This window comes from Spinacia oleracea, chromosome 1 (genome assembly GCF_020520425.1).
Source record: "Spinacia oleracea cultivar Varoflay chromosome 1, BTI_SOV_V1, whole genome shotgun sequence".
Classification (NCBI taxonomy): Eukaryota; Viridiplantae; Streptophyta; class Magnoliopsida; order Caryophyllales; family Amaranthaceae; genus Spinacia; species Spinacia oleracea.
This window is the reverse complement of record NC_079487.1, coordinates 24,419,441-24,438,459: the sequence shown is the minus strand read 5'-3', so window position 1 is coordinate 24,438,459 and position 19,019 is coordinate 24,419,441. Positions and strand designations below refer to the sequence as shown.

At 39.4% G+C, this 19,019-nt stretch overlaps 1 long non-coding RNA gene across 1 annotated transcript in view; it reads right to left on the bottom strand.

The window, feature by feature from the left end:
- Positions 1 to 18,189, bottom strand: part of LOC110800325 (uncharacterized) — a 28,216-nt gene extending 10,027 nt beyond the window's left edge. The window contains exon 1 of the long non-coding RNA XR_002536600.2: positions 18,032 to 18,189. This is a non-coding gene — a long non-coding RNA (uncharacterized lncRNA). The remainder of the gene's footprint in view (positions 1 to 18,031) is intronic.
- Between the last annotated feature and the right edge of the window lie 830 nt (positions 18,190 to 19,019).

Here is a 19,019-nt window from a genome sequence, read left to right as displayed (position 1 = left end):
TTCAAGTGGGAGAAATTTTAGTCATAAACTCTTGATTAGGTCTACAAATCCTTTAAGGTTAAACTTGATTAGAATTAATAAGGACTGAATAATTGGTAGATTATTGGTGCCCTTGATTAATTGCTGCAAATATTTATATGATGCATAACATGTTTTACTAACCAACTATGTGGGTCATTCATGATAATGAATGAGTGAATGGTATATATTGTATATGTACTATTTTGCAGGTTATGAAGTATGGCTCAAATAGGATAGAAAATATGGTTTGCGTACCATTAATTTGAATGTAATTGGTCTAAGCACCAAATTTGTTTTTCAATTCAAATATGGTCTGCGTACCATCAAATAGTTGTAATTAGTTTAATTATAGCTTATCCTATTTGAAGAAAATGGCGCCTCCCACGGAGATTTTCAAGACGGACTTTGAAGTTGAAGCTTCAAGATGAAGTCGGGCCATACTAGATCACATTTATCTTATGCATGCTTTAAGTTATTTATTGCTTTTAAATATGTCTTAAATATGCATGAGATCAAAGCTTGATTATGTTGCATGATTAAGGATTTTAGTTCACTTAAAATCTAACCAACATAGTAAGAGCCTTAAGTTCCAAACTTAAAAATTGAGTTAAAAGGTGCCATGCCAAAATAACACTTACTTGGATATCCTTTTTTCATCGGTCTTAGTAATAGTTTTCCGCCATAGCGAGGTGTTACTTATCGATACTAAAGGGGTAAGGTACACAAATAATTGTGAGTACATGTTATTTTTGGTGAAACTCAATGATATAAGTAAGGAGTCCTTTTATGTCGTGGCAAAATCGATAGGTTTACCTAATAAATTCTTAGACGTACCTATCAACCAAGAGTAGTTTCTAGACTATTAGCAAAAGGCTTTTGCTTACCTAAAAGATTTTAGAATTGAGTCTAAATACATAATGTGCTGAATTCTTCAATGGTTTTTAGGATCTTGGAATCATTTTATTCACACCTGCCGGAACACATAACTTGAATAAAATGCTTAATGAACATTGAATTATGCATGTATGCTAGAATTTAAGTTTATTAAGAGAAACTGTGAATGATTATTTATTTGTTTATTCTTTTTCAATTGTAGTTTTTATTATGGCAAACAACAATTCATTCAACATTCGATCAATTCTCGAAAAGGAGAAGTTGAGCGGGAAAAACTTCCTTGACTGGCAAAGGAACTTGCAAATAGTTCTTATGCAGGAAGAAAAGGAGTATGTCCCGGAAGAGGCGATTCCCGAAGCCGCAGGCGAAGGGGTCACTCAGGCAGCCCTCAATCGTTGGATTGATGCCAACAAGGATGTGAAATGTCTAATGCTTGCAACCATGAGTGCAGATCTACAAAAAACGTTCATCAACTCAGATGCTTTCACGATCATCAGTGAGTTAAAGAACATGTCCAAGATCTGGCTGGGGTCGAAAGATTCTAGACTCATAGGCAAATTCTTGAGACCAAGCTTAAGAAAGGCGAGCCCGTAAGTCCACATGTTCTCAAAATGATTGGACTCATTGAGAATATGAGTCGGCTGGATCAGCAATTCTCTCAGGAAATGGCTGTAGACACCATCCTCCATTCTCTTCATAACGGGTATGATCAGTTCAAACTGAACTACAGTATGAATAGTCTGGACAAAACGCTCACTGAGCTTCACGGTATGCTGAAGACCGCTGAAAAGACGCTCAAAAGTGATAAGCAAGATGTGCTTATGGTGCGTGGGGGCAAGTTCAAGAAATCTGGAAAGAAGAGGAATGCTAAGAAAGGTGGCAACAAGGCCAGCCCAACTAAGAAAACTGGCGCCAAATCTGAAAAGAGGAAGGTCAGTCAACCCACTTCTGAATCCGAATGCTTCTACTGCAAGAAGAAGGGGCATTGGAAGAGAGATTTCTTGAAGCTAAAGGAAGATCAGAAGAACGGAACAGTCGTTCCATCTTCAGGTATTTTCGTTATAGACTGCACACTTGTTAATTCAACTTCTTGGGTATTAGATACTAGTTGTGGCTCACACTTATATTCCAATTAACATGGACTAAGAAGAAGTAGAAAGTTAAGCAAGGGTGAAGTCGACCTACGAGTGGGAAATGGAGCACGGATTGCTGCATTAGCTGTAGGAACGTATTATTTGTCGTTGCCCTCAGGGCTAGTTTTGGAACTGGAAGAGTGTTTCCATGTTCCAAGTCTTACTAAAAACATCATTTCTGTTTCTTGCTTAGATGCTAAGGGATTTTCCTTTTTATTAAAAGACAATAGTTGTTCGTTTTATTTTAAAGAGATGTTTTATGGATCTGTTAGATTAGTCAATGGACTTTATTTATTAGATCACGACAAACAAATTTATAACATAAATACCAAAAAGGCCAAAAAGGATGATTCAGATCTCACCTATCTGTGGCATTGTCGATTAGGCCATATTAACTTGAAACACATGGAAAGACTTCAAAACGAAGGAATTCTAGAACCATTTGACTTAGAGGATTATGGTAAGTGCCAATCATGTTTACTTGGCAAAATGACAAACCAACCTTTCTCTAAAGTTGGAGAAAGAGCAACTGAACTATTGGGTTTAATCCATACAGATGTATGTGGACCAATGAGTACAAATTCTAGGGGTGGTTTCAGCTACTTTATCACTTTCACTGATGACTTCAGTAGATATGGCTATGTCTACCTAATGAAGCATAAGTCTGAATCCTTTGACAAATTCAAGGAATTTCAGAGTAAAGTAGAGAATTAATTAGGCAAGAAGATTAAGGCAATGCGGTCTAATAGAGGCGGCGAATATCTGAGCTATGAATTTGATGACCATCTGAAAGAATATGGAATTCTATCAGAATTGACTCCCCTGGAACACCACAATGGAACGGTGTGTTGGAACGGAGGAACAGAACCTTGCTAGGCATGGTTAGATCAATGATGGGTCAGGCCGAACTTCCAATAGAATTTTGGGGACATGCACTAAATACAACCGCACTCACTATAAATAGAGCTCCGTCTAAAGCTGTTGAAAAGACTCCATATGAGTTATGGTTTGGAAAGCCTCCAAAAGTGTCTTTTCTTAAGATTTGGGGATGTGAAGTATACGTCAAACGATTAATTTCAGACAAACTTCATCCAAAATCTGACAAATGTATCCTTGTGGGCTATCCAAAGGAAACAAAGGGGTATTACTTCTACAATACATCTGAATACAAGGTGTTTGTTGCTCGAGATGGTATCTTTTTGGAAAAGGATCACATTTCCAAAATGACAAGTGGGAGAAAAGTAGACCTCGAAGAAATTCGAGTCGAACAACAAACTCTAGAGAATGTTCAAGATGACATTCAGGATCAAACTCAGAGATCTTTAGAAGTTTCTGGTGAGAATCATGGTCAATCTAGAAATGTAACCCCGCGTAGATCGCAGAGATATAGATCTCAACCGGAAAGGTACCTAGGTATTTTGACGAACGAGAGCTATGACGTTATATTACTTGAAATTGATGAACCTGCGACTAACAAACAAGCTATGACGAGCCCTAGCTCCAAGCAATGGCAAGAAGCCATGCAATCTGAATTAGACTCCATGTCTGAAAACCAAGTATGGGATTTGGTCCATTTGCCAGATGGCTACCAAGCCATTGGAAGCAAATGGGTTTTCAAACTGAAAAAGGACAAGGATGGGAAACTTGAAGTTTTCAAAGCTAGATTGGTTGCAAAAGGTTACAGGCAAGTCCAAGGTGTGGATTACGATGAAACCTTTTCACCAGTTGCAATGCTAAAGTCTATTCGGATAATGTTAGCAATTGCTGCATATTACGATTACGAAATATGGAAAATGGATGTCAAAACCTCTTTCTTAAACGGCGTTTTAACAGAAACTGTGTTTATGACACAGCCTGAGGGTTTTGAGGATCCAAAGAATGCTAAAAAGGTATGCAAGCTAAAGTATTCAATCTACGGATTGAAGCAAGCATCCAGGAGCTGGAATATACGTTTTGATGAAGCAGTCAGTGACTTTGGTTTCATCAAAAACACAGACGAATCTTGTGTATACAAGAAGGTCAGTGGGAGCAAAATTGCTTTTCTAGTATTATATGTCGACGACATATTACTTATCGGAAATGGCATTCCTATGTTGAACTCTGTCAAAATTTGGCTTGGGAAATGTTTTTCGATGAAGGATCTAGCAGAAGCACAGTACATATTGGGCATCAAGATTTACAGAGATAGATCTAAAAGGATGATTGGACTTAGTCAAAGCACTTATATCAATAAGGTGCTTGATAGGTTCAAGATGGCAGACTCCAAGCGAGGCTACCTACCCATGTCTCATGGAATGACTCTAAGCAAGACTTAGTGCCCAAAAACACTTGATGAGCGTAGACGAATGAATGGGATTCCGTATGCATCATTGATTGGTTCAATAATGTATGCTATGATATGTACACGCCCGGATGTTGCGTACGCACTCAGTGCTACGAGCAGATACCAGTCAGACCCAGGAGAGGCACATTGGACTGCTGCCAAGAATATTCTGAAGTACCTGAAAAGGCACAAAGATGACTTCCTAGTCTATGGTGGAGATGATGAATTAATTGTTAAAGGCTATACGGACGCAAGTTTCCAAACCGACAAAGATTATTTCAGATCACAGTCTGGGTTTGTCTTCTGCCTCAACGGAGGTGCAGTAAGCTGGAAAAGTGCTAAGGAAAGCACCATTGCGGATTCTACAACTGAAGCGGAGTACATTGCTGCACATGAAGCAGCAAAGGAAGCTATATGGCGAAGAAAGTTCATAGGTGAACTTGGTGTAGTCCCCTCCATTAAAGGACCAATAGCCCTGTATTGTGATAATAACGGAGCTATTGCACAGGCAAAGGAGCCTAGACACCACCAAAGAGTCAAGCATGTACTTCGTAGATTTCACCTTCTACGAGAGTTCGTTGAAAGAAAAGAAGTCGAGATAAGCAAGATTGGAACTGATGACAACATATCAGATCCATTGACTAAACTGAAGGAAATAATGCCCTTGGTCCAAGTATGCATTCTATGTTAAGTCTAATAAATGCGGTTCAGTATTAATTAACAAGTTAATAATTCAGTGAGATCAAGTGAGCTGAATGCCTAGCTAGAGGCCGCTTCAGTTCAAGTGGAATTAATGATATTAATCCACAGCTTACTCTTGACTGAACCCGTAGGGTCACACAAATAGTACGTAAACGGATCAAGTATTTAATGGCATTAAATACTCCATCTATGAATATTCGGAACCGACGGATCTTGGTTTCAGTGGGAGCTAAGATCGTCACAGGCAAGAAATGAATACTCCGGAAACGATGATATTGCCGGAAACGGAAATATGGATCGTATCGGAAATATAAATATTATCCAAGTCGTAGATGTTGCCGGAAACGGAAACATGGTACGTATCGGAAAATATTATCGGAAATGGAAATATTGCCAGAATCGGAAATATTGCCGGAAACGGAAATATTGTCGGAATCGGAAATATTACCGGAATCGGAAAATAATTCCGGAAACGGAAATATTAAATATTTGTTCGAAACGGAAATTAATTCCGGAATCGGAAATATTAAATATTGTTCGTATCGGAAATGAATTCCGGAATCGGAAAATTTAATCGGAAGCGCATCGTACGAATAAGCATCGGACGAGGCCTGCCGGACGAGGCCCAGCACGAAGCCAGGCCATCGCCCAGCAAGCCAGGCGCGCCGCACAAACAGCCACGCCAGGCCCAGCGCAAGGCCAGGCCCAGCAGGCTGCGCAGCGCGCACAGCGCGCACAGCACGAGCAGCGCGCAGCGCGCGCGGGCGCTGCGTGGGCTGCTGCTCGCGCGCACGCATGGGCGGCCCATCGTGGCTGCCGTGTGTGCGTGTGTAAGTGTTTGTGTTCGTGCACATTTCCTAAAACGTGCAGAGTTCGGGTAATGATTAAATTCCTAATTCTATTTGATAAATTAATTAAATTAGAGTTCTTGTAGGATTCTAGGTTTAATTAATTTGTATCTGAATAGGATTACGATTCCCTTTCCATGCCCCTATAAATATGAGGCTAGGGCTCACAATTTATAACAAGTTTTTCAAAGTATTCAAAGTGAGTTTTTGAGAGAAAATTCAGTCACACATTTGCCTATAAAGTGCCAAAAATAATAGTACCTTAAGGGCGATTCTAGTTGGTCAATCTTAAGGCGGATCCGGACGTGCTGTGGACTATCTACGGAGGGACGACACTTGGAGTCCTAAAGACTTGTTCTTGTTCGGTTCGGGCGCAGCTAGGGAAGGCACGCAACAAAGAGTATGCATCTAAACTATGCTAAATGATTATGTGTAAATAATATGTTTTCCTGGCTTTATGGTTTTTCCGCATGATTTATGAATTGTCATATGTATCATAACCTAACAGTGGTATCACGAGCCCCTTATTATTTTCATAATCTAAATTGCATGAACATGGTTAAATATTACAAATTTGCAAGAATTAAAAGGGGTGATTAATTTTCGTAATTGTTAATTAATTGCAAATTGCGTTTATTTAATTATACGTACGCAGTTTTTCGGCAGTTTCTTCGTTACTCATCCGAATTGAGTGATTTTTGTGTCAATTCCGCATGTAAAAGGCATTCTAAAATTTTGACAAAATTAGTATTTTTCTGCCGAACCCAGAATTCTCAAATTCGAAGCCTAACTATGACTTTTCGAAGGTTTTAGTTTTTCGAATGCAAAATTTCGTAAATTTAAGATGTTAAATTAAATATTTGCGATTCTTGTTGATAAATCTTGAATTTTTTATTGACCTACTGCATATGTTTAACAAGTTTGAATGCCTAGTCTTGTTAATTATGCAATCTAATTTGTAATTATGATTAATTTGTTGAAAATTAGAATAATTTAGAATTAATTTGATTTTCATAATTAATTGTAATTTAATTAGAAACCTATGATTAAAAACCACCATAAAAATTGTAAATTTATGATAAATTTTAAATTTTTATGATCTAGACTTGAATCCATAACAATCGGAAATCAATTGGATAATAAATTTTCGATTTTTCGCCCTAAAATTATGAAATTAATATTATTTATTAATTTGTCATTAATTTTAAATATAAATTTTAAATTTTTATGCGATTCGTTCATAAAACTTGCACGCACGAAGCAATGGACGCTTCGTGTTACCCTTAAGGGGTGTTGTATAATGCGGGCATGCGACGACGAGCAAGGGAGCTCGTCGCCCGTGCGGCACGAATGCAATGAGCAAGGGCGTAGTGCACGAGCACAAGGCAGCAGCCCTGCCTTGTGTCGTGTGCCACGAGCAATGGACGAATGGGCATGGGCGAAGGGCGAGCCAAGGCAGTCGCGTGTGGGCAGCAAGCGAGCTGCGCCACAACGCGCGCTGCCTCGCACAAGAGCGCGCAGCCTCGCGCGCAGCGAGCGCAAGCTCGCGTGCCACGAGCGCTGCGCCCAGCATTGCTCGCGCGCCCAGCGAGCGATGTCGCGCGCCCAGCGAGCGATGGCTCGCGCGCCCAGCGAGCGATGTCGCGCGCCCAGCGAGCGATGTCGCGCGCGCACTGCGAGCGATAGCTCGCGTGCGATGAGCGCTGGCGCGCGCAGCGAGCACCAATGCGTGCGGAGGCTTGCGATGGGGATGCAGCAGCTATGCGACGAGCGCATGGGCTGCGCGCACATGGCCAGCAATGGCTGTGTGCGTGCGGCCCATGAGCGTGCAACGCGTAGGGTGTTTGCGTTACGATTAAAGATCGTTTTGAATGTTTAATTTGAAAATTCCAGTTCACGTAATTTTAATTAATTTTAAAATTAATAATTTAAATTATTTTCTTGGATTTTAATTTTGAATATTGTAATTATAATAAATTTTATTTATTCTAATTATTTTACTAAAATTAAAATCATGAATTAATTTAAATACGACTGAAATTAAATTAAACTTTTTGGATTCAATTATAAGTTTATATGAGCTTTAAATTTTAATTAAATTTGTATGTTTCCGGTTAGACTAGAAATACATTTTTATGTTTAAAATTAGTAAAGCATATAAATTTATTGGTTTAAGTGGGAGCGTATTTTAGTCATAAACTCTTGATTAGGTCTACAAATCCTTAAGGTTAAAACAACTTGATTAGAATTAATAAGGACTGAATAATTGGTAGATTATTGGTGCCCTTGATTAATTGCTGCAAATGTTTACGTGATGCATAATGTGTTTTACTAACCAGCTATGTGGGCCATTCATGATAATGATGGGTGAATGGTATATATTGTATATGTACTGTTTTGCAGGTTATGAAGTGACTAGTATGGCCCAAATAGGATAGAAAATATGGTCTGCGTACCATTAATTTGAATGTAATTGGTCTAAAGTACCAAAGTTGTTTTTCAATTCAAATATGGTCTGCGAACCATCAAATAGTTGTAATTAGTTATAGCTTATCCTATTTGAAGAAAATGGTGCCTCCCACGGAGATTTTCAAGACGGACTTTGAAGTCAAAGCTTCAAGATGAAGTCGGGCCATACTAGATCACAAATATCTTATGCATGTTTTAAGTTATTTATTGTTTTAAATATGTCTTAAAATGCATGAGATCAAAAGCTTGATTATGTTGCATGATTAAGGATTTTAGTTCACTTAAAATCTAACCAACATAGTAAGAGCCTTAAGTTCCAAACTTAAAAATTGAGTTAAAAGGTGTCATGCCAAAATATACACTTGCTTGGATATCCTTTACATCAATCTAGTAATAGTTTTCGCTCAGCGAGGTGTTACTTATTGGTCCTAAAGGGGCAAGGTACACAAATAATTGTGAGTACATGTTAGTTTTGGTGAAACTCAACGATATAAGTAAGGAGTCCTTTTATGTCGTGGCAAATTCGATAGGTTTACCTAATAAGTTCTTAGACGTACCTATCAACCAAGAATAGTTTCTAGACTATTAGCAAAAGGCTTTTGCTTACCTAAGATGTTCTAGGATTAAGTCGACAAACTGTGCTTAGTTCTTCAATGATTTTAGGATCTTGGAATCATTTTATTCACACCTGCCGGAACACATAATTTGAATAAAATGCTTAATAAACATTGAATTATGCATGTATGCTAGAATTTAAGTTTATTAAGAGAAACTGTGAATGGTTATTTATTTGTTTATTCTTTTCAATTGTAGTTTTTAATATGGCAAACAACAATTCATTCAACATTCGATCAATTCTCGAAAAGGAGAAGTTGAACGGGAAAAACTTCCTTGACTGGCAAAGGAACTTGCAAATAGTTCTTATGCAGGAAGAAAAGAAGTATGTCCTAGATGAGGCGATGCCCGAAGCTGCAGGCGACGGGGTCACTCAGGCAGCCCTCAATCGTTGGATTGATGCCAACAAGGATGTGAAATGTCTAATGCTCGCCACCATGAGTGCGGATCTGCAGAAAACGTTCATCAACTCAGATGCTTTCACAATCATCAGTGAGTTGAAGAACATGTTCCAAGATCTGGCTCGAGTCGAAAGATTCGAGACTCATAGGCAAATTCTTGAGACCAAGCTTAAGAAAGGCGAGCCCGTAAGTCCACATGTTCTCAAAATGATTGGACTCATTGAGAATATGAGTCGGCTGGATCAGCAATTTTCTCAGGAAATGGCTATAGACACCATCCTCCATTCTCTTCATAGCGGGTATGATCAGTTCAAACTGAACTACAGTATGAATAGTCTGGACAAAACGCTCACTGAGCTTCACGGTATGCTGAAGACCGCTGAAAAGACGCTCAAAAGTGATAAGCAGGATGTGCTTATGGTGCGTGGGGGCAAGTTCAAGAAATCTGGAAAGAAGAGGAATGCTAAGAAAGGTGGCAACAAGGCCAGCCCAACTAAGCAAACTGGCGCCAAATCTGCAAAGAGGAAGGTCAGTCAACCCACTTCTGAATCCGAATGCTTCTACTCCAAGAAGAAGGGGCATTGGAAGAGAGATTGCTTGAAGCTAAAGGAAGATCAGAAGAACGGAACAGTCGTTCCATCTTCAGGTATTTTCGTTATAGACTGTATACTTGCTAATTCAACTTCTTGGGTATTAGATACAGGTTGTGGCTCACACTTATGTTCCAATCCACAGGGACTAAGAAGAAGTAGAAAGTTAAGCAAGGGTGAAGTCGACCTACGAGTGGGAAATGGAGCACGGATTGCTGCATTAGCCGTAGGAACTTACTATTTGTCGTTGCCCTCCGGGCTAGTTTTGGAACTGGAAGAATGTTTCCATGTTCCAAGTCTTACTAAAAACATCATTTCAGTTTCTTGCTTAGATGCTAAGGGATTTTCCTTTATAATAAAAGACAATAGTTGTTCGTTTTATTTTAAAGAGATGTTTTATGGATCTGCTAGATTAGTCAATGGACTTTATTTATTAGATCACGACAAACAAGTATATAACATAAATACCAAAAAGGCCAAAAAGGATGATTCAGATCTCACCTATCTGTGGCATTGTCGATTAGGCCATATAAACTTGAAACGCTTAGAAAAACTTTAAAGAGAAGGAATTCTAGAACCATTTGACTTAGAGGATTATGGTAAATGCGAATCATGTTTACTTGGCAAAATGACAAAGCAACCTTTCTCTAAAATTGGAGAAAGAGCAAATGAACTATTGGGTTTAATCCATACAGATGTATGTGGACCAATGAATACAAATGCTAGAGGTGGTTTCAGCTACTTTATCACTTTCACTGATGACTTCAGTAGGTATGGTTATGTCTACCTAATGAAGCATAAGTCTGAATCCTTTGACAAATTCAAGGAATTTCAGAGTGAAGTAGAGAATCAATTAGGCAAGAAGATTAAGGCACTGCGGTCTGATAGAGGCGGTGAATATCTGAGCTATGAATTTGATGACCATCTGAAAGAATGTGGAATTCTATCAGAATTGACTCCTCCTGGAACACCACAATGGAACGGTGTGTCGGAACGGAGGAACAGAACCTTGCTAGACATGGTCAGGTCAATGATGGGTCAGGCCGAACTTCCATTAGAATTTTGGGGACATGCACTAAATACAACTGCACTCACTATAAATAGAGCTCCGTCTAAAGCTGTCGAAAAGACTCCATACGAATTATGGTTTGGAAAGCCTCCAAATGTGTCTTTTCTTAAGATTTGGGGATGTGAAGTATACGTCAAACGATTAATTTCAGACAAACTTCATCCAAAATCTGACAAATGTATCCTTGTGGGCTATCCAAAGGAAACAAAGGGGTATTACTTCTACAATACATCTGAGAACAAAGTGTTTGTTGCTCGAGATGGTGTCTTTTTGGAGAAGGATCACATTTCCAAAATGACAAGTGGGAGAAAAGTAGACCTCGAAGAAATTCGAGTCGAACAACAAACTCTAGAGAATGCTCAAGATGACATTCAGGATGAAACTCAGAGATCTTTAGAAGAATCTGGTGAGAATCATGGTCAATCTAGAAATGTTACCCCGCGTAGATCGCAAAGATATAGATCTCAACCGGAAAGGTACTTAGGTATTTTGACGAACGAGAGCTATGACGTTCTATTACTTGAAAGTGATGAACCTGCGACTTACAAGCAAGCTATGACGAGCCCTAGCTCCAAGCAATGGCAAGAAGCCATGCAATCTGAATTAGACTCCATGTCTGAAAACCAAGTATGGGATTTGGTCGATTTGCCAGATGGCTACCAAGCCATTGGAAGCAAATGGGTTTTCAAACTGAAAAAGGACAAGGATGGGAAACTTGAAGTTTTCAAAGCTAGATTGGTCGCAAAAGGTTACAGGCAAGTCCACGGTGTGGATTACGATGAAACCTTTTCACCAGTTGCAATGCTAAAGTCTATTCGGATAATGTTAGCAATCGCTGCATATTACGATTACGAAATATGGCAGATGGATGTCAAAACTGCTTTCTTAAACGGCGTTTTAACAGAAACTGTGTTTATGACACAGCCTGAAGGTTTTGAGGATCCAAAGAATGCTAAAAAGGTATGCAAGCTAAAGAAGTCAATCTACGGATTGAAGCAGGCATCCAGGAGCTGGAATATACGTTTTGATGAAGCAGTCAGTGACTTTGGTTTCATCAAGAACGCGGACGAATCTTGTGTATACAAGAAGGTCAGTGGGAGCAAAATTGCTTTCCTGGTATTATATGTCGACGACATATTGCTTATCGCAAATGACATTCCTATGTTGAACTCTGTCAAGATTTGGCTTGGGAAATGTTTTTCGATGAAGGATCTAGGAGAAGCACAGTACATATTGGGCATCAAGATTTACAGAGATAGATCTAAAAAGATGATTGGACTTAGTCAAAGCACTTATATCAATAAGGTGCTTGATAGGTTCAAGATGGCGGACTCCAAGCGAGGCTACCTACCCATGTCTCATGGAATGACTCTAAGCAAGACTCAGTGCCCAAAAACACTTGATGAGCGTAGACGAATGAATGGGATTCCATATGCATCATTGATTGGTTCAATAATGTATGCTATGATATGTACACGCCCGGATGTTGCGTACGCACTCAGTGCTACGAGCAGATACCAGTCAGACCCAGGAGAGGCGCATTGGACTGCTGCCAAGAACATTCTGAAGTACCTGAAAAGGCACAAAGATGACTTCCTGGTCTATGGTGGAGATGATGAATTAATTGTTAAAGGCTATACGGACGCAAGTTTCCAAACCGACAAAGATGATTTTAGATCACAGTCTGGGTTTGTCTTCTGCCTCAACGGAGGAGCAGTAAGCTGGAAAAGTGCTAAGCAAAGCACCATTGCGGATTCTACAACTGAAGCGGAGTACATTGCTGCACATGAAGCAGCAAAGGAAGCTATATGGCTAAGGAAGTTCATAGGAGAACTTGGTGTAGTCCCCTCCATTAAAGGACCAATAGCCCTGTATTGTGATAATAACGGAGCTATTGCACAGGCAAAAGAGCCTAGACACCACCAGAGAGTCAAGCATGTACTTCGTAGATTTCACCTTCTACAAGAGTTCGTTGAAAGAAAAGAAGTCGAGATAAGCAAAATTGGAACTGATGACAACATATCAGATCCATTAACTAAACCTCTGCCGCAGGCGAAGCACAACTCGCACACTGCAGCTATGGGAATCAAGCATATTGGAGAATGGCTTTGATGTCTCTGTTTAATGTTTTAAAGTTTTAGAGTTTAAATCTTTGTAAAACATTATTGGTTAATCATTCACAATAAATGAAAAGAATTCATTTTTCCATTGAATTTGTGGTTTATTAAATGATGAGTCCCTTCAATCTGACGATATATTCAAGATAGACTGTCAGGACCAGTCCTGTGACTAAGAAATGTCTATCAAGTGAACTTGAATGTCAAAGGTTGAAAATGGTCCCTAATCGGAGTTTTCTATAAAATTGGACGCATAGAAAACGTTAGACGATTAGAATGCAAGATGACTAGTAGTTCTGTTTCTTGAACTATGTGGACATGGCAATGTCATAATCATTTGCATAGATACTTACTTTGGGAAGACTAGTATCGGACAAGACCTATGAAACTTTACTGGAAGAGATGAAAATCTGTCATAAGTAAATTTCATTAAATTATTAGACACTAAATCCTCAATACCTGAGTGATTTGAGATTACTTGTTTGAGAACTGGTTGCTTTGACGTTGACCAACCGTCGCACCGTAAAAGGAGGCTATAAAGGCAACGCTCAGGTAATCACCTATCAAACGAAGTCTAATCTCAAGATCGCAAGATTGGGATTGTCCTCCCATAAATCGGGATGAGATGCTTAAAAGTTGTACAAGGCCACTCGGAGAGCTAGAAACTGTGAAATGCATGGCCGTGCTCGGATGAATCATAGGCTATGATTATCTGTTTATTTGATCAGTTGAACTCTGAAACCGAGGAACACCTCTGGACGTAATAAGGATGACAACTCTTACCTTATGTTCAAGAGCAAGCATCGAGCGACAAAGGAATTAGGAAATGCACACTTGTCCCTAAGGACAAGTGGGAGACTAAAGGAAATAATTCCCTTGGTCCAAGTATGCATTCTATGTTAAGTCTAATAAATGCGGTTCAGTATTAATTAACAAGTTAATAATTCAGTGAGATCAAGTGAGCTGAATGCCTAGCTAGAGGCCGCTTCAGTTCAAGTGGAATTAATGATATTAATCCACAGCTTACTCTTGACTGAACCCGTAGGGTCACACAAATAGTACGTAAACGGATCAAGTATTTAATGGCATTAAATACTCCATCTATGAATATTCGGAACCGACGGATCTTGGTTTCAGTGGGAGCTAAGATCGTCACAGGCAAGAAATGAATACTCCGGAAACGATGATATTGCCGGAAACGGAAATATGGATCGTATCGGAAATATAAATATTATCCAAGTCGTAGATGTTGCCGGAAACGGAAACATGGTACGTATCGGAAAATATTATCGGAAATGGAAATATTGCCAGAATCGGAAATATTGCCGGAAACGGAAATATTGTCAGAATCGGAAATATTACCGGAATCGGAAAATAATTCCGGAAACGGAAATATTAAATATTTGTTCGAAACGGAAATTAATTCCGGAATCGGAAATATTAAATATTGTTCGTATCGGAAATGAATTCCGGAATCGGAAAATTTAATCGGAAGCGCATCGTACGAATAAGCATCGGACGAGGCCTGCCGGACGAGGCCCAGCACGAAGCCAGGCCATCGCCCAGCAAGCCAGGCGCGCCGCACAAACAGCCACGCCAGGCCTAGCGCAAGGCCAGGCCCAGCAGGCTGCGCAGCGCGCACAGAGCGCACAGCACGCGCAGCGCGCAGCGCGCGCGGGCGCTGCGTGGGCTGCTGCTCGCGCGCACGCATGGGCGGCCCATCGTGGCTGCCGTGTGTGCGTGTGTAAGTGTTTGTGTTCGTGCACATTTCCTAAAACGTGCAGAGTTCGGTTAATGATTAAATTCCTAATTCTATTTGATAAATTAATTAAATTAGAGTTCTTGTAGGATTCTAGGTTTAATTAATTTGTATCTGAATAGGATTACGATTCCCTTTCCATGCCCCTATAAATATGAGGCTAGGGCTCACAATTTATAACAAGTTTTTCAAAGTATTCAAAGTGAGTTTTTGAGAGAAAATTCAGTCACACATTTGCCTATAAAGTGCCGAAAATAATAGTACCTTAAGGGCGATTCTAGTTGGTCAATCTTAAGGCGGATCCGGACGTGCTGTGGACTATCTACGGAGGGACGACACTTGGAGTCCTAAAGACTTGTTCTTGTTCGGTTCGGGCGCAGCTAGGGAAGGCACGCAACAAAGAGTATGCATCTAAACTATGCTAAATGATTATGTGTAAATAATATGTTTTCCTGGCTTTATGGTTTTTCCGCATGATTTATGAATTGTCATATGTATCATAACCTAACATAAACCTCTGCCGCAGGCGAAGCACAACTCGCACAGTGCAGCTATGGGAATCAAGCATATTGGAGAATGGCTTTGATGTCCTTGTTTAATGTTTTAAAAGTTTTAGAGTTTAATTCTTTGTAAAACATTATTGGTTAATCATTCACAATAAATGAATAGAATTCATTTTTCCATTTAATTTGTGGTTTATTAAATGATGAGTCCCTTCAATTTGACGAAATATTCAAGATAGACTGTCAGGACCAGTCCTGTGACTAAGAAATGTCTATCAAGTGAACTTGAATGTCAAAAGTTGAAAATGGTCCCTGGTCTGAGTTTTCTATAAAATTGGACCCATAGAAAACGTTAGACGACTAGAATGCAAGATGACTAGTAGTTCTGTTTCTTGAACTATGTGGACATGACAATGTCGTAATCATTTGCATAGATACTTACTTTGGAAAGACTAGTATCAGACAGACCTATGAAACTTTACTGTAAGAGATGAAAATCTGTCATAAGTAAATTTCATTAAAATTATTAGACACTAAATCCTAAATACCTGAGTGATTTGAGATTGCTTGTTTGAGAACTGGTTACTTTGACCGTAAAAGGAGGCTATCAAGGCAACGCTCAGGTAATCACCTATCAAACGAATTCTAATCTCAAGATCGCAAGATTGGTATTGTCCTCCCATAAATCGGGATGAGATGCTTAAAAGTTGTACAAGGCCACTCGGAGAGCTAGAAACTGTAAAATGCATGGCCGTGCTCAGATGAATCATAGGCTATGATTATCTGTTTATATGATCAGTTGAACTCTGAAACCGAGAAACACCTCTGGACATAATAAGGATGACAACTCTTACCTTATGTTCAAGAGCAAGCATCGAGCGACAAAGGAATTAGGAAATGCACACTTGTCCCTAAGGACAAGTGGGAGACTAAAGGAAATAATGCCCTTAGTCCAAGTATGCATATAATGTTAAGTCTAATAAATGCGGTTCAGTATTAATTAACAAGCTAATAATTCAGTGAGATCAAATGAGCTGAATGCCTAGCTAGAGGCCGCTTCAGTTCAAGTGGAATTAATGATATTAATCCACAACTTACTCTTGACTGAACCCGTAGGGTCACACAAATAGTACGTAAACGTATCAAGTATTTAATGGCATTAAATACTCTATCTATGGATATTCGGAATCGACGGATCTTGGTTTCAGTGGGAGCTAAGATCGTTAAAGGAAAGCAAATGAATACTCCGGAAACGATGATATTACCGGAAACGGAAATATGGATCGTATCGGAAATATAAATATTATCCAAGTCGTAGATGTTGCCGGAAACGGAAACATGGTACGTATCTGAAGATATTAATGGAAACGGAAATATTGTCAGAATCGGAAATATTATCGGAATCGGAAAATAATTCCGGAAACGGAAATATTAAATATTTGTTCGAAACGGAAATTAATTCCGGAATAGGAAATATTAAATATTGTTCGTATCGGAAATAAATTCCGGAATCGGGAATTTAATCGGAAGCGCATCGTACGAATTAGCATCGGACGAGGCTTGCTAGACGAAGGCCCAGCACGAAGCCAGGCCCGCGCCCAGCAAGCCAAGCGCCCAAACACGGAGCTGGCACAGCCTCGCCAGGCCCAGCGCAAGGCCAGGCCCAGCAAGGCCATAGGCGCGCGCAGGCTTATGCTCGTGGGCTGCGAGGCAGCACCTGCTCGTGTGGGCCGCAAGGCCTTCGTGGGTGCGTGTGTTCCTCGTGGTCGTGCAACACTCGTGTTCGTAACGAATCCTAATCCTATCGGAATTCGTGCATTGATTAAATTCTAATCCTAAAAGATTAAATTTATTATTTAGAGTTCTATTAGGATTCTAATTAATAAATCCATATCCTAGAAGGATTATAATTCCTTTCCATAAACTCTATAAATAAGGGCCTAGGGTCACATATTTAACAGACGATATTGAAGTATTCAAAGGTAAGATTTATAAGCAAAAATCAGCCAAACATTTGCAACCCAAATAGCCGAAAATACTAGTAACCTGAAGGGCGATTCTAGTTGGTCAAGCTTAAGGCGGATCCGGACATACTGTGGACTATCTACGGAGGGACGACACTTGGAGTCCTAAAGACTTGTTCTTGTTCGGTTCGGGCGCAGCTAGGGAGGGCACGCTACAAAGTGTATGCATCTGAATTATGCTAAATGATTATGTGTAAATAATATGTTTCCTGGCTTTATGGTTTTTCCGCATGATTTATGTTTATTCATATGTATCATAACCTAACATATGCTTACCCCCACCCCCCCCCCCCCTTACCCCTTCAACCATCTTCCACCGTTGTTATTCTCCACTGAACTTACGAAAGTCAAAACTCAATTACAACAAATAGATAAAGGTTCCCATTAATTTCAATATATCATTTAATTGTTAACTTGTTAAACCATCAACGATGATTTCAATTAAACTAATTCGAAAATCAATTATAGAAAATAGATGAATAAGCTGCCCAATTTTCCAAATTCCACCAAATAAATGAGAATGAAATCAAAATTAATAAAGGAGAAAGGATAAGGAGGCTTACCAAAGTTTCGCTGAAGAACATCAAGTAGACGAATAAGACGGTGAACAATCGAAGTGGATATAATTATCAGTTTTGTGAACCTAGGTTAAGCAGCCAAAAAGCCCTTTTATTTTATCAAAAATTTCCTTTTGGTTTTATTCAGCGACATTTTTTTGTTTTTTTAATACCATTTTAATTAGTACTAGTATAAATAAAGTGTTGCTAAATACTTTATTCAACTCAACAATTTACAAACCGTTGCCATACATTTCTTTAGCAACGATTTTCTAAAGTTAAAATCCAACTTTTTTAAAAAAATAAAAATCGTAGCTATAAGCATACTTATAGCAACAGTAATGAAATTGTTGCTAAAGTGGTGTTGCTATAGCCCTACTTTGTTGTAGTGTAGGTCAAAAGTAATATTGAGTTTACAATTGCCTTCCAAATCAAGCACTTACAAAAATCTAAGGACCTAAGGTAGTAGGTTTCCGCCAAAGCGAGGTGTTATTTTAGCTGACTTAGATGGTAAGGTATGAAGGAAATATGTCCTTCACCCAAGGTGCATTAAGTCTAATACCAAGGTTCAGATTAATTGCGAACAATTAATTCAGTGAGATCAAGTGATCGGAACAGCTAGCTGGAGCAATGCTTCCGATCAGTGAGTTCTAATGGATATTGAACTCACAACTTACTCTTGACTGAACCTACAAGGTCAAACCAATGACACGTAACAGATCACCGGATTAAATGAATCGGAAATTAATTTAATAGCTTTTCGGGAATTAGTTGGAAACGTATTATACGATACGACCTTTGTCGGAATCGTATATCGTATCACGAATATTCGTAAGCTGGGCGACACGAATAAATCGTATCGTACGACGGTGATTCGTCGTATACGAAACGATAAATAATATATCGGAAATATATTAAATCGCGAATACGAAGGGCATCGGAGTTGCCGGCCCGTCGAGCCAAGCACGTAAGCGTGCAAGGCCCAACGAGCCAG